Source organism: Arachis ipaensis, chromosome B01 (assembly GCF_000816755.2).
Source record: "Arachis ipaensis cultivar K30076 chromosome B01, Araip1.1, whole genome shotgun sequence".
Taxonomy (NCBI): domain Eukaryota; kingdom Viridiplantae; phylum Streptophyta; class Magnoliopsida; order Fabales; family Fabaceae; genus Arachis; species Arachis ipaensis.
In genome coordinates, this window is record NC_029785.2 from 23,317,232 (window position 1) to 23,331,769 (window position 14,538).

General features: G+C 34.9%; 1 pseudogene; it reads left to right on the forward strand.

Annotated features, from left to right (window-relative positions):
* LOC107648503 lies at nucleotides 265-7,974 on the forward strand (annotated as a pseudogene).

Consider the following 14,538-nt stretch of genomic DNA (forward strand, 5'->3'; position numbering starts at 1 on the left):
TAATTGTATATTTTTAAGAAGTACCTAAAACTAAAACTCATTAAATAAATACTTATTGTTTTACCTACACTTTTTGCTAATAAAAAGTGCTATATTTATTTAAAAAATTACCTAATTAAATTTAATAATTGATTTTTGGTGTGCCTCTAGAATATTTATTTATTTACTAATAAAATAAAGTGGAAAGAAGAAAAGTCAAATACTAAAAAGAACCTTGGGCTTGAAAAACACAAAGAGAAAGGCACAATCTGTGGATGAACATAAATGCATGATGCATCACTTTTGGCAATTGCGATCCAGCTGCGGCACCGCACCGTCATGAAACTATTGCTTTCCAAGTTTGCAACTTATCCTAGCGCATTTTTAGGTCAAAATAATTAATTGGAACTACTGTTTGTCTGTCTCATTTTTTTAAAAAATATTATAAAACTAACAAAAATTATTATTTTTGTTTGTTATTAGTTAGTTATCAATATTTAAAAATATATTATTAAATTATTAAATTAAAAAATAAAATTAAAAAAATTAAGTTAATAATTAAATAATAATCAAAATTAATAAATTATGTTTTGGAACTAAAATATAACGATTAAAACATTAAACATCAAATTAAAATTAAGCCTAAATATTGAGACTAAAATAATATTTTAGCCAACAAATAACTATAGAAAAATGTATTACTAAAATTAATCTTGCACGATTAACTTAATTTATGTCTAATGAAACAGTTTATAATAAAAATTATTCTTATAAAAACAAAATTAAGATCTTAATATATCTATTTGTTATCTTTTTGAAAATTAACTATAAAAAATTCCACATTTTTTCAATTTATTTATCCAGGGCCATCCTTTAGTCACAATATTGCAGTTGATTTTCTTTTTAAAATGCTGACTAGGAAGAGTTAAATAGTAAGTGCCTCATTTTGCCAAAAAGGCCAATACAACTTGTGCAATCACCATTGATAATGCTGATTTGAAAGACACCACCAACAACAAAAAAAATAATAAGAAGGTGCCACCTTCATGAATATTGGATTTTTTTTCTAAAATAAAATAAAAAATTAATTAATTTTTTTCGGTGAGTCTTATCCCGGTGAACTTCAATATGTTTTTTCATAAATATTAGATTGGGTAAGAAAAAAAAAGTTAGAAGATTAACAATGACAACTATTATCATCGTTTCCAGGATATATAGGAGTACACAAGACATAGTAATAAGTCGTATTATTTTTTGGGAAATAGTGATTTTTTTTAATTTATAATTAAAAAATTCTTGTTAAATATGACTTATTCCTGTGTACCTGTATTTCTGGAGACGATGATAATGGTTGCCATTGGTGCCGGCCTATCATGCACGGACACGGGACACGACACGACACGACACGGGACACGCCGAATTTAAAAATCTTATAAGACACGGGACACGCATACATATAAAATATAAAGTAGTTTGTAGATAAATCGTAATGATATTTTGATATTTTATTGATATTAAAATATAAATTAATTCTTTTAATTACTTTTAATGTCTTATTTTAATTATATCAAATATTTAAAATATTTTTTATTTTAATAAATAATAATATATACTATATCTAAATTTATTTTAAGAATATATGTTAGAATAAGACTGGACACACTAACACGTGATGGTATTTAGGTGTGTCCAACCGTATCCGGAGAAATTTTTTTTACTTTGTATTAATACACCGTGGGACACAGCAGACATGCGTGTCGGACAAGTGTCGGTGAGTGTCGTGTCCGAAATGTGTTAGACACGCGAACACGGCAACCCAGCTAAGTGTCCGTCTTCATAAGTGCCGACGATATTGAAGAAGTCATGCTCGTTGTCTGTGTACTTTTGTGTATTCTTAAATACTGTTGGAGACGATGATAATGGCTTAAAATCAAAAATTTTCGAAAATTTGGGTGAAGTTCGTCGGGGTCAGGCGAATTCTATAAAAGCACAAAAATTCGTTGGGGTCAGGCGAACACTATATAAATTATAGAGTTCGCGGAAGTACAAAAAAAAATCGCATTTTACAAATTAAAGTTAAAAAATCTTGTTTGGGAAATTAATTATTTTTTTATTTTATTTAAAAAAAATCCAATAATATTGAGTACATACTAAATAGTAAACTTTTAATTAAATTTTTGAAGGGTGTTTGCTACGGTACGATGATAAATTCATACGTACCGATACGTTTAAAATATAGACAAATAACAATAAGACATGTGGAATTTATTTTTCACGTCAGCATTTAATTTTTTCTTTTTTAAATATATAGTATATCACCACTTTTACTAAAACACCCTTTTAATTAAATAAAAATAAAAAATATTTATTTATTTAATTTTATAAAAAGACTTAAACATCCTTCCTTTATTTGATTAGACAAAAATATCCTTTTAAATTAATCAAATTTTAGAATTAATTAATCCTAATTTTATAGTTTCAAATAATTGAAATAACAAAACAAAAACACATTAAAAAAAATCAAAATTGTTCTTCGTCTGTGTTAAACATATTAAAAAAAATAAAAAACCAAAATTATTCTTCACCTGGGTTCAGAAACCTTCTCGTTCACGCCTCTGAAAGTTTCAGTCTTCTTCATCTTCTTCTCTCCTCTTCCTATCCTCTCTCTCTGCTCCTCGATCTCTCTCATCTGTCTCACTGTGTGTCGCACGCAAGACGCCATCATTTTGCTGGGATGCCCTAGCCAATTACCCAACCCAGCAACCTTAGCTCCACACAACGGCTAAACGCGAACCCCTCCCCCCATCACCCTCGAGCTCCTCCTTCCTCTCTCCGACATCGATCTCACTCCCTCATCTCCGTCCATCTCCCGCCGCCGTCGCCGAAACGAGCTTCGAAGCCGCCGTCGGTATCGTGCATCTCTGTTCCACCATCGTGCAGCTACTGTTTCAGCTTTGAAAGCACCGTCGGGCAGCTCAGTTCCACAAAATAACATATGCATATTGGTGAAAATAACTTTCTGGATTAGCTTCAATTTTCTGTGGAATCTTCTTGTTAAGGAAGAACATGCATATTGGTGAAAATAGTTGAATCGTTCCCCTTTTGTTATTCTCGTTGATGATGAAATTAAAGTAATGAACCTTAAAATCATCTAGTTTAACTGTCAAAATAGTAGGTCTTGTTTTAAATGGTTAATGACTTCAATGCACTTTTGAGTAAATCTTGGGTTTTTTCCATCATTTTTGCAGATTCAGTACCGTCACATACCTTCAGCAAATCTGGTGGTTTGAAGTGGACGGAGAAGTGGAGTTCCCATTCCCAGCCGGAACATACACCTTGTTCTTCAGACTACATCTAGGGAAACCCTCCAAGAGATTTGGCCGACGGGTCTGCAACACGGAACATGTTCATGGTTGGGATGTAAAGCCTGTAAGGTTCCAGCGTTGTACTTCGGATGGCCAGTTTGTTACATCCTAGTGTTTTCTGAGAGAACCTGGCAAATGGAGCTTCTACCATGGTGGCAATTTTGTTGTGGAGGATGGAAATACATCAACAAAAATTAAATTCTCCATGACTCAAATTGATTGCACACACACCAAAGGGGGGCTATGTGTAGATTCTGTGCTAGTGTATCCAAGTGAACTCAGAAGGGTTAAACTGTTTTTAAGCTGCTCTTAACCTTTATAGTTAAAGTATATGTAGTAGTTAAAAACATGGGGATATATATAGTTAGATAGAACTTAGGTTGGAGTCAGGAGGTATAAAGAATCAAGTTTTTAGTATGGTTCTTTAAGGGGTTAGAATTTTTGAAGCTGATGTATATAAATGTGGAATCTGGTGATGAGTCTGTAACATTCTATCATAGTCTTTCTTGTAAAATGCAGAATATTATATTTTGTGGCATTCTATCATAGTATGTTATTTTGTATATGTTATTTTGGTGCAGAAAATTAGTCTGTAACATTCTATCATAGTCTTTCAATATATAACAAGGCACCAAAGTCATGATAATGATACATTAAAATAACATAAACAATAATGGCAATTGAACATGCTTCGAATATACAACCAAACTTCTAGGAGGCTACCCAGTTCAATAGAATGAGACGCATGATCAAAATATGTATCTCAACTCTAGAAGCAGACAATACCCCAAATAGCATGAAAATAACTATAACTATAACCATAACCATCATATGACAGTTTTTTGCCTTCTCTAAAGATCCACTAATGAGCAACATACTAATTGTATCCAAGTTTTGATGGTCTAAGTGATGATATGGATAGAGAAATATTTCTTGATGTAGCATTTTTCTTTATTAGAATGGACAAAAATGATGTAATTGATATATTAAATGGCTGCGGGCATTCAGCTGAAATTGGATTAAATATTCTTATGGAACGATGCCTTATTACTGTGGACACCAAGGGAAAACTTGGCATGCATGGTTTGCTGTGAGACATGGGAAGAGAAATTATTCGCGAGAGTTTGCCAATGAAACCTGAGGAAACGTAGTAGGTTGTGGAATCCAGAGGAAGTGCTTAATGTATTATCAAAAGACATGGTAAGAATTTCAAGTATGTTTTAAAATTCATATATAACTTTTGTGAAAACTTTTGTTTCATCCTTTTTAATTATATTTTCAAACAAGTGAGTGAAACTTCAATTATATTCTATTCTCTTAAATTTTTATCATTCCACCTGATTGGAGTTTTAGTTAATTGACTATCTTTTCAAATTTTTAGTGCTCTTTTAGCTACCCTAAATCCAATTTTACTTTTTGGTTCCTATAATTTATAGGGAACAAAAGCTATTGAGGGACTTGCTTTGAACCTACCAAAGTCATTGAATCTAACTCAGTTAAAGACAGAAGCATTTAAGGAGATGAAGGACTGAGATTGCTTCAGTTTGCAAATGTGTAACTTGTTGGAGACTTTAAATACCTTTCAACAGATCTTCGATGGTTGTGCTGGCATGAATGTCCTTCAGAATATACAATTGCAAACTTTGATCAAGGAAATTTAGTTGCCATTGACTTCAAATATAGCAAACTCGACCTAGTATGGAAGAAGGGTCAGGTATAAATTCTGAGTTTTATTTACTTTTGTGGTTGGACATAGCAAACCTCTAACAAAGAAAACTTCATGAACAAGTGAGAAAAACAAAGCTCATGATCTTTTTAGACATGTTAAAAGATTGGAGAGCTTTGCATTTTTATAGGTGTTTGTTTTATGTTTTGTTTTTTTATATGGGAACCCTATTCCCCCACCTTTTCTGTATTTCTGTTTTCTCATATTAATGAAATTGTTATAAAAAAAGTATGTACCTATTAACAAATTTCTAAAAACAATTCAAGTGAATTTTCGTATATTTAAATCTAGTTTTTTTTTTAGTTGTTGAATTCATCTCCTTAGAATTCTTGCAGATGATGAATAATCTAAAAATGCTCAATCTTAGTCATTCTCAACACTTGACACAAACTCCTGACTTTTCAAATATGCCCAATCTTGAAAAGTTAATACTCAAATATTGACCAAAGTTGACTTCGGTTTCTCATACCATTGAACATCTCAAGCAAGTTCTTCTAATCAATTTGAAAGGGTGTTCAGGGCTTCGTGTACTTCCAAGAAGCATCTACAAGTTGAAATCTCTCAAAACTCTCATTCTTTCAGGATGTTCATTGATTGATAAGCTAGAGGAAGACATAGAACTGATGGAATCATTGGCAACTTTGATGGTAGATAAAACTGCCATAACACAAGTGCCTCATGCACTACTAAGATTAAAGAGCATTGTGTATATTTCCTTGTGCGACTTTGAAGGATTATCGCGCAATGTGTTTCCTTCAATCATTTAGTCATGGACCTCTCCAACAAATAATTTCTCACCCTGAGTGCAAACACTTTTGGACTTGTCAAATCTTGTTTCCTTAATAGTCCTAAATAGAAATTCTCAAGGCCTATCATCCATTATCAGAGCGCTTCCACAGGTTTAGAATGTTAGGATGGAGTGTGGCTCACAACTCCAAATAACAGGAGATGTAGCTTCAGATACTTATAATGTCACAAACTGCAATGAAATGATAGCATCATCATGTGCATCATCAGTTGGTTGTTGCAGTGAAGGTGATGTTACTGAATCAGAAAATTCCTTGAATTCAATTTTAGTCCAAATGGAAATGAATTGTTCTGTCACAAAGGTACTCAGAGAGGATATTTTGCAGGTTTGTCTATATCTTTGTTCTATCATTTTATTCTTTGTTTTTGTAACTCTTGAGATAGAAATATGCTAAATGGTTGTATATCATCAAAATAGTTTATAATTTCTTTCCTTTTTTATAATTTTTTTAAGGTATTTCAAAATATTGTTGGAAATGCTGACATATGAAATTCATACATGCTAAAGCTCAGCCATATATTAAATAATTTTCTATAACCATTGGATCACCTTTTAAGATTCATGAATTTATGGGTCTTTAATTATAAATGAGTAAACCACCACCAGAATTGTATCTCAAAGATTTTCGATGCCACAAGAAAATTTTTTTCTTTTGTTATTTTGTAGCCTATTTTGTCAACATCAAAATCCTTAGGATACTATTTTGATGTTTTGCTCATACAAATATATATTATTCACTTATTCAAAGTTAACTCATGAAAGTTACAACTAACACTTAAACTTCGAATACTAAAGTATGTTTTGATTATGAAGAAATTTAATGCCAGAGTACCTGGAGAATGTTTGCTTCCTGGCAATAAGAATCCTGATTGGTTAACATTCAGTGGAGAAGGTTCTTTTGTAAATTTCGATGTCCCTCATGTGAATGGATACAAGTTAAAAACAATGATGTTGTGTGTCTCCTACTCTTCATCTCCAAACATCAAAGTATCTGAAGGCCATATTATTAAAAATCTGTTTATCATAAATCTCACAAAGACCACTCATTATCTCTATGATGGAGATACATTGGCTTCACTTAGAGAAGAGGAATGGCATAAAGTGATTTCAAACCTTGAAGCTAAAGACGAAGTACAGATTGTTGTTGTTGCTAGGGTAGGAATCATAATGAAGAAGATAACAGTTTATCTCATATATGGTGAACCAATTGATATTGTTTGTGGTGATGATATGGTAGCAGATAGAAATGTTACTGTTCATGGTGGAGATGAAAAAGTAAGTGCTAATTCTCTAGGTATCTAGAAATGTTATTTTTAAAATATGAAAGTTATGTCCACATTATGTTGCAGGCTGATTTTGATAGAGCTTTTGATATCTATTTTATATTTGACTCCTATACTTTATGTTACTATCTATAAGCTTATCAGGAGTGGTTCTACTATTTTGAACTTCAAATTAAGTGCTATGAAATTATCAACTTTTAGAAAGTCTTTCTTGTTTAGAAATGTAAAAGCACATTTTTTCCTTTTGCCACCTTATATAGTGTGCTGTTACTCATCTATACTATAAAGCAAGTATGCAATTATTGAAACTTCATATTCAAAGTCCACATTAGTTCTCTCCTCTTTTACTTTCTCTCCATTTGTATGCTTACTTTTTGTTCATTTTCTCTGCTGATCTGTGTATAAAACTAATGTTTATATATTTTTTTCAGAAAAATTTGAAGCCACTTGGAAAACGAAAACTCCAGAGAGTATGATTACCAGAGAGTGCTGTGTGACTTGTCAATTTGAGTTGAAATTGTGGGTAAGTGTAGACTAAGAAAGGTAAAATTTAATTTTTTGCCTAGATCTAATTATAAGTTTTCCTTCTAACCTCAGATATCATTTTTTAAAAAAACTTCTGCACATACTTTTCTCCGAACAATGTTTTAATGCACGATACTCTTAAAGGTTTTAGTAAAATTTTATGCTTATTGATTTCTATTAAATCTATATCATTAAATGGTTTTAATTTATCAGGCACCAAGTTAATAATTCATGTAAGTCATTCACTTTTTCTAGTACCCAACTTTACAGAAACTGTTTATGTAATGTGAAATTGATGACAGGGATGTAAGTATTGGCTCCAGAGAGGATGCAACAAGAGGTGCACATAACTTTTAGGATGCTATTAAGTAGTAGAATACATTTTAATGATAGAATCAAAAGATCTTATTCAAACCATGTCTAATTAATAATATAAATTTGTCCACCCAAGAAGATTGAGTTCTACATACTAATGAGTATAAAGAAGATTGTGCATATCTATGTATAGCATTTTACTATTCATATTTTGATTATGATCCGAGGCTCTAAAATAATGTATATAGTTCAAAACCCTTGCAAAAAAAAAAAAGACCTTTTCTTCTTGGTTGAAAGCTGTAATTAGTCCCTGTAAACTTATAATATATGAATGAATCATTTTAGTTGACAAATTGTGAATCTTGAGCCAAATTAGTTCTCACTAAAGGTAATATGATGGAAAACATTTGAACCTTTGAAGTACTAATAATTTAACCTATAGTTGACAATGTCACCTGCTTAAAATTAAAATTATATTAATCAGCTCTTTCTGTTGGTATTTCTTTTTTTAGGTGTACAACAAATTAAAAAAAATTGATAGATATATAATCTATCTTAAGTCTTATGATACCAAATATGTTGCACCTGATGCTCAGGCTCTAACATCTTATATAACCTCTCTGCTGTTTTAAAGCATCATTTGCCATCCAGCCAGTTACATAGTTATTTGATATCTGAATTACACTTGGCTGAATCTCCCAGTTCCTCTGATTAATCTCATGATGGAACCCATCTGGCTCTATCTGGTGCCTTGAAAGATCCCATTTTCATAATAGTTGTTCTCACCTTATCTTTAGAAATATTTTTAAGAAGATTTCTAGAACTAATTGGGGGAGTTGCTGCTCTGCCAAGACTTGTAAATCAATCTGTTCAATTGATGAGAATAATTGTTGGAAGAAAAGATTGGCTTCTCTCCCTAAATCTCCAGATTCAGTAGACCATGATCCATCTTCAAGAAGTAAAAATCATGATGAGAAACCGATACTGCTTGGAACCACTTCAATATTGCCATAAATGCTCTCTTACTCGAGGGATTTGATTTCCATTACTGGTTGGACATAACCACTTCAATGTAACGGAATCAAATTCGACAATAATTGCTCGAGAAAAAGAATCAATGAAGTGGACAGAGAGCTTAGTTGCAGTTCTCAGAAACCAAATTCCACTTTTTGGAACAAACTATGGGTTTCTAAAGACATAAAGATGGACGGAGGTGAGGGAGTGAGATCGATGACGGAGAGAGGAAGGAGGAGCTTGAGGGTGATGGGAGGGATGGGTTCGCTTTTAGCCGTTGTGTAGAGTTAAGTTTGGGTAATTGGCTAGGGCATCCCAGCAAAACGATGGCATGTTGCGTGCAACGCGTTTCGTACTTAAAATTTTTTTGGAAATTCACGCTGTTTACGAAAGCCACTTGAAGCAAAATCGTTTGTTATCATCGAAGAATATAAGTATGCAGAGAATGGTTGATATGATATGATATGAAGATGAGAATGTTTTTGGTGGAGAAAGTATGTTCCAGACTTTGATGGACCAGGTAAAAAGATGCTGATTCAATGGCCAGGATAGCTTCCGTACAGCAATTGTCCCCAATTCCATATTTGACCCAAACTTTAATGAATTTGCAGGCCAGTTCAGCGTAGTTTGGTTCGATTTAAGTTTTAGGATCCGGTTTATCTGTTTTTTGGACGAATTGGGTCAATATTTTTTTGTTTAGTATGGTACTTGGAACCTGGCTACCCCCATCCCCCCAAAAAATCTCTAATACAAAACCCATACCCCCAAAAAGCACCCATAATTACCATGCACCTTCTAATGGTCACTGATAAACCCATATTTTATGATATATTTTGTGCTTAATCTGAGTGATTTATTCAATCCTTCACCCACTTATTCATATTAATTGTATGGTTTTACTTTCCCTTCCTTATTATGTGATGTATGTGAAAAACATGTTTCCTATGCCTAAATAATTATTTTGATTGCCCTTTATTTCCATTCGATGCCGTGATTCGTGTGTTGAGTAGTTTCAGATCTTCTAAGGCAGGAATAACTTAAAGGATGGAAAGGAAACATACAAAAATGGAAGGAAAGCAGAAAATAGAGTTTTTGAAGAAACTGGCACCCACGCGATCGCATGGGCGACGTGGCCGCATGCCAGCGCGAAAAGGCATTGACGCGGCCGCATGACTGACGCGACCGCACGCCTCGAGCAAAACACATATGACGCGGTCGCATGACTGACGCGACCGCGTGACAAGGAAAAATCCGAATGACGCGACCGCATGACCCACGCGGACGCGTGACAGAGGCCACGCACCAGAAATTACAGAAAACGTCCATAGCGAATTCTGAAGCCCTTTTTGGCCCAAATCCAAGTCCAGAAGGCATAGACCAGAGGTTATGAAGTGGGGGAATGCATCCATTCAGGGAGAGTCTCCATTTTTAGTTAGTTTTCATGATTTAGATTTAGTTTTGAGAGGGAGATTCTCTCCTCTCTCTTAGGATTAGGATTTAGGATTTCTCTTAGTTTTAGGAGTGACTCTCAATCCCAAGTTCAATGTTCTTTTACTTTATATTTATCTCTTACTTTCAGATACTTTAATGCTTATATTAGTTATGTTGCCTATTTGGCTTATGCTACATTCATGTTACAGATTACTCTTTTGAATTAATGTTATTTGAGGTATTTCAGTTTATTATTGCTTTCTTTTATTTACATTATTGTTATTCCCATCTGAAGACATTTTTATTCCAGTAGATTTACTTTTCTCTTTTTGGTCTTGGTTAAGAAATCAGTAACTCAGGAGTTATCAAACTCAAACATGATTGATAATTGTTATCTTTGTTAATTGAATTAAACTTCAATAATCCCAATCTTTTCTTAAGAAATAAATAGGATCCGAAGATCAAATCAATTAATCCCTTGACCTTCCTTTATCTTAGTAAAGGTTAACAAAGTGGAATTAAGATTCAATTCTCATCATCATTGATAAGGATAACTAGGATAGGACCTCTAATTTCTCATACCTTGCCAAAAGTTTATTTACAGTTATTTATTTATTTTACTTGCCATTTAAATTGCTTGTTCTTCATTTACTTTATTTGCTAATTAGACTATTCACTCCTCATTCTCAAAATCCCAATTTACAATCTCCATAGCTAATAATAAGAACATACTTCCCTGCAGTTCCTTGAGAAGACGACCCGAGGTTTGAATACTTCGGTTATCAATTTATTTAGGGGTTTGTTACTTGTGACAACCAAAACGTTTGTAAGAAAGGTTGATTGCTTGGTTTAGTAACTATACTTGCAACGAGAGTTTACTATAACCTCTAAACCATCAATCTTCAGTTCTTTCAAAATGGCGCTGTTGCCGGGAAACTGCAATCGTGTGCCTTATTATTGGTTATTGTAAATATTTTTCTTTTACTTGTTTATTTGTCTTTATTTTCCCTTTTTTTTTATTTCTATTAGCTACTATGAATTCTCACCCCTTTCGCTTTGAGTTTGGTTCTAATGTTATTGAAAGGAATGGAAGTTATAACAGGAACATGCATCAAGGTCAGAGCAATCAAAGATGGATGGAGCCAAGAGGATCTGATCAACCCTTTAGGCAGCAACACCCTCCAAGATATCATGGACAAAGACCATTCTACAATGCATACCAAGGCAATAGACATGGTGGACAACCTCGTAGTTACCAACAAGCCCCACCCTATGCTTATAGGCCATCCTCTCAACATAACTTCGAACCACCACACTCACAAGCTTCTTTTCACCATTCACCACCATATGATCCTCATTTATCCCAGTCCCAATCCAATCACTCCCAAACACCACCACTTCCCCCTATGCCATATCCAAATCTATCACCCCGAGAATCAGAGGTTCGCCTCAAGAAAACAGTAGATCGACTTCAAACAACCCTTCATCAACTGGAGCAAGCAATAAGTCAATTATCTTCTAGACGTTCGAACATTCAAGGACCTCCCACAACTCCGTGTGGACAATTTAATGATGAGCGTAGCATGAAGGAGATACTAGAAACTCCAGTGGAAAGAACAGAGCATGACTTCATACTAGAACAAGTAGAGGAAGCTGTCATTATACAAGAAGAAGAGTTGGTTGAAGACTTAGGAGACGCTGAACCTCCATGAGAATCCAAAGTTGTGGAGCATTCTGTCAAGGATGTTATAATTGATACTAAGGAGGATAGTACACAACCCCCTGAGCAAGTCTCTCATGAAGAACTAGACAGAATAACCCAAGAAGCAAGTCTCCTTGATGATGATAGTCACAAGTCAAGTCCTCCTAGTAATGAACTTGCATCCGCAAGTGAATTCTCTGAGATCGAAGAATCTTCCCCAAGTGAATACGAAGATGACATGGAGGTAGATTTCTCTCAACCTCCAATCTATGACTTAAGTGATGAGGAAGACATAGATGGCTTTGATCAGGACATGGACACATTTGAAGAATCTTGCAAAGAATTGGAGAAATTCACAGAAGAGCACAAGGGAGTAGAACTCACAGAACCACTGGAACCACCTACCCCAAGGCCATTACCACCCAATACAAGCTTCAAGTGGGTACAATCCTTAACCTTTAACTGTGTTTTTCCACTTGAATATGGTTTGCTTGAAACAGATGGCCAGCTTAGAGCTCTCTGCAGCTTTAAGAGTAAAAAGGAAATGGCTCGTACTCAGAGCTGGTGCACAAGGTTCAATAAGGTTCCACGCTTCAACTTGAAGTGCACGGATTGGCATCATGATCTATCAAATGGATCTCGGAAAATGTTTGGTTATTCTGGTGAGAATCTAATTTCTAAACCGCCCAGATGGAAAAATATAGATCAAGACGAAGGTGGATTCAAAAGCCAAGTTTGGGATCCTGGAATCTATGCTGAAAATCATCACCCCGGGAGCCTGAGAATCTATTTGAAGCTGCTCAGAAGCTTTACATGCCTAGTTTGGGACCCCAGAGGCTATTGGCATTCCAAGCATTGGTGGAAATTTCTGGATGAATTTAAGCATAAGCCACCATAACAGGAAGCTCATCCAATGTCCAACTTAAGGACTTTAACTAAAAGTGCTAGGTGGGAGACAACCCACCATGGTATGATCGCTCCTTTTACAATTTTTTATTTCGTTTTATTTGTTTTCAAGTTTTATCTTATTTTATTATATTGAACCTGGAAGTTTTGCATCGCATTCATATTAATCATTGCATTCTGCATACCTGCATAAAAAAAAGGGTGTGCGACGCGACCGCATCACTCATGCGATCGCGTCAAATTGCGAAAAACACTACCCATGCGACCGCGTCATTCATGCGGCCGCGTGATCTGGAGATCGGCGTAAAGATCCAACATCCAGAAAGTTAGGATGGAATCGTGCGGCCATTGTGCGTTTTGCACAAATGACCCATGCGATCGCGTCACTCACGCGATCGCGTCACTTGCACAACATCAATCCCACGCGACAGCGTGAGTGACGCGATCGCATCGCATGGATTACACAACACCCCAAAAGGAGACAGAGAGTTGCGCTGAAACGATGTTGGATTCGTGCGTTTAGCACAATTTCCAGCGACGCGATCGCATGCCCCAGGCGATCGCGTCATTCACTCTTTTTGCCCTCCACGCGATCGCGCCACTCACGTGATCGCGGTGAATACAATGATAAAAAGTTCTATATATACTAGACTAGCTACTAGGGTTTACAGAAGTAAGTAATTGATGCATAAATCCTCTTCCGGGGCCCACTTGGTGTGTACTTGGGCTGAGCTTGAAGTTTACACGTGCAGAGGCTTCTTTTGGAGTTGAACGCCAAGTTGTAACGTGTTTTTGGCGTTCAACTCTGGTTTGTGACGTGTTTCTGGCGTTTAACTCCAGACTGCAGCGTAGAACTGGCGTTCAACGCCCTTTTGCGTCATCTAAACTTGGGCAAAGTATAAACTATTATATATTGCTGAAAAGCCCTGGATGTCTACTTTCCAACGCTGTTAAGATCGTGCCATTTGGAGTTCTGTAGCTCCAGAAAATCCACTTTGAGTGCAGGGAGGTCAGAATCCAACAGCATCAGCAGTCCTTCTTCAACCTCTGAATCTGATTTTTGCTCAAGTCCCTCAATTTCAGCCAGAAAATACCTGAAATCACAGAAAAACACAAAAACTCATAGTAAAGTCTAGAAATGTGAATTTAACATAAAAACTAATAAAAACATCCCTAAAAGTAACTAGATCCTACTAAAAACATACTAAAAATAATGCCAAAAAGCGTATAAATTATCCGCTCATCACAACACCAAACTTAAATTGTTGCTTGTCCCCAAGCAACTGAAAATCAAATAGGATAAAAATAAGAGAATATACTATAAATTCCATAATATCAATGAAACATAGCTCCAATCAGATGAGCGGGACTTGTAGCTTTTTGCCTCTTGAATAGTTTTGGCATCTCACTTTATCCATTGAAGTTCAGAATGATTGGCATCTATAGAAACTTCAGAGTTCAGATAGTGTTATTGATTCTCCTAG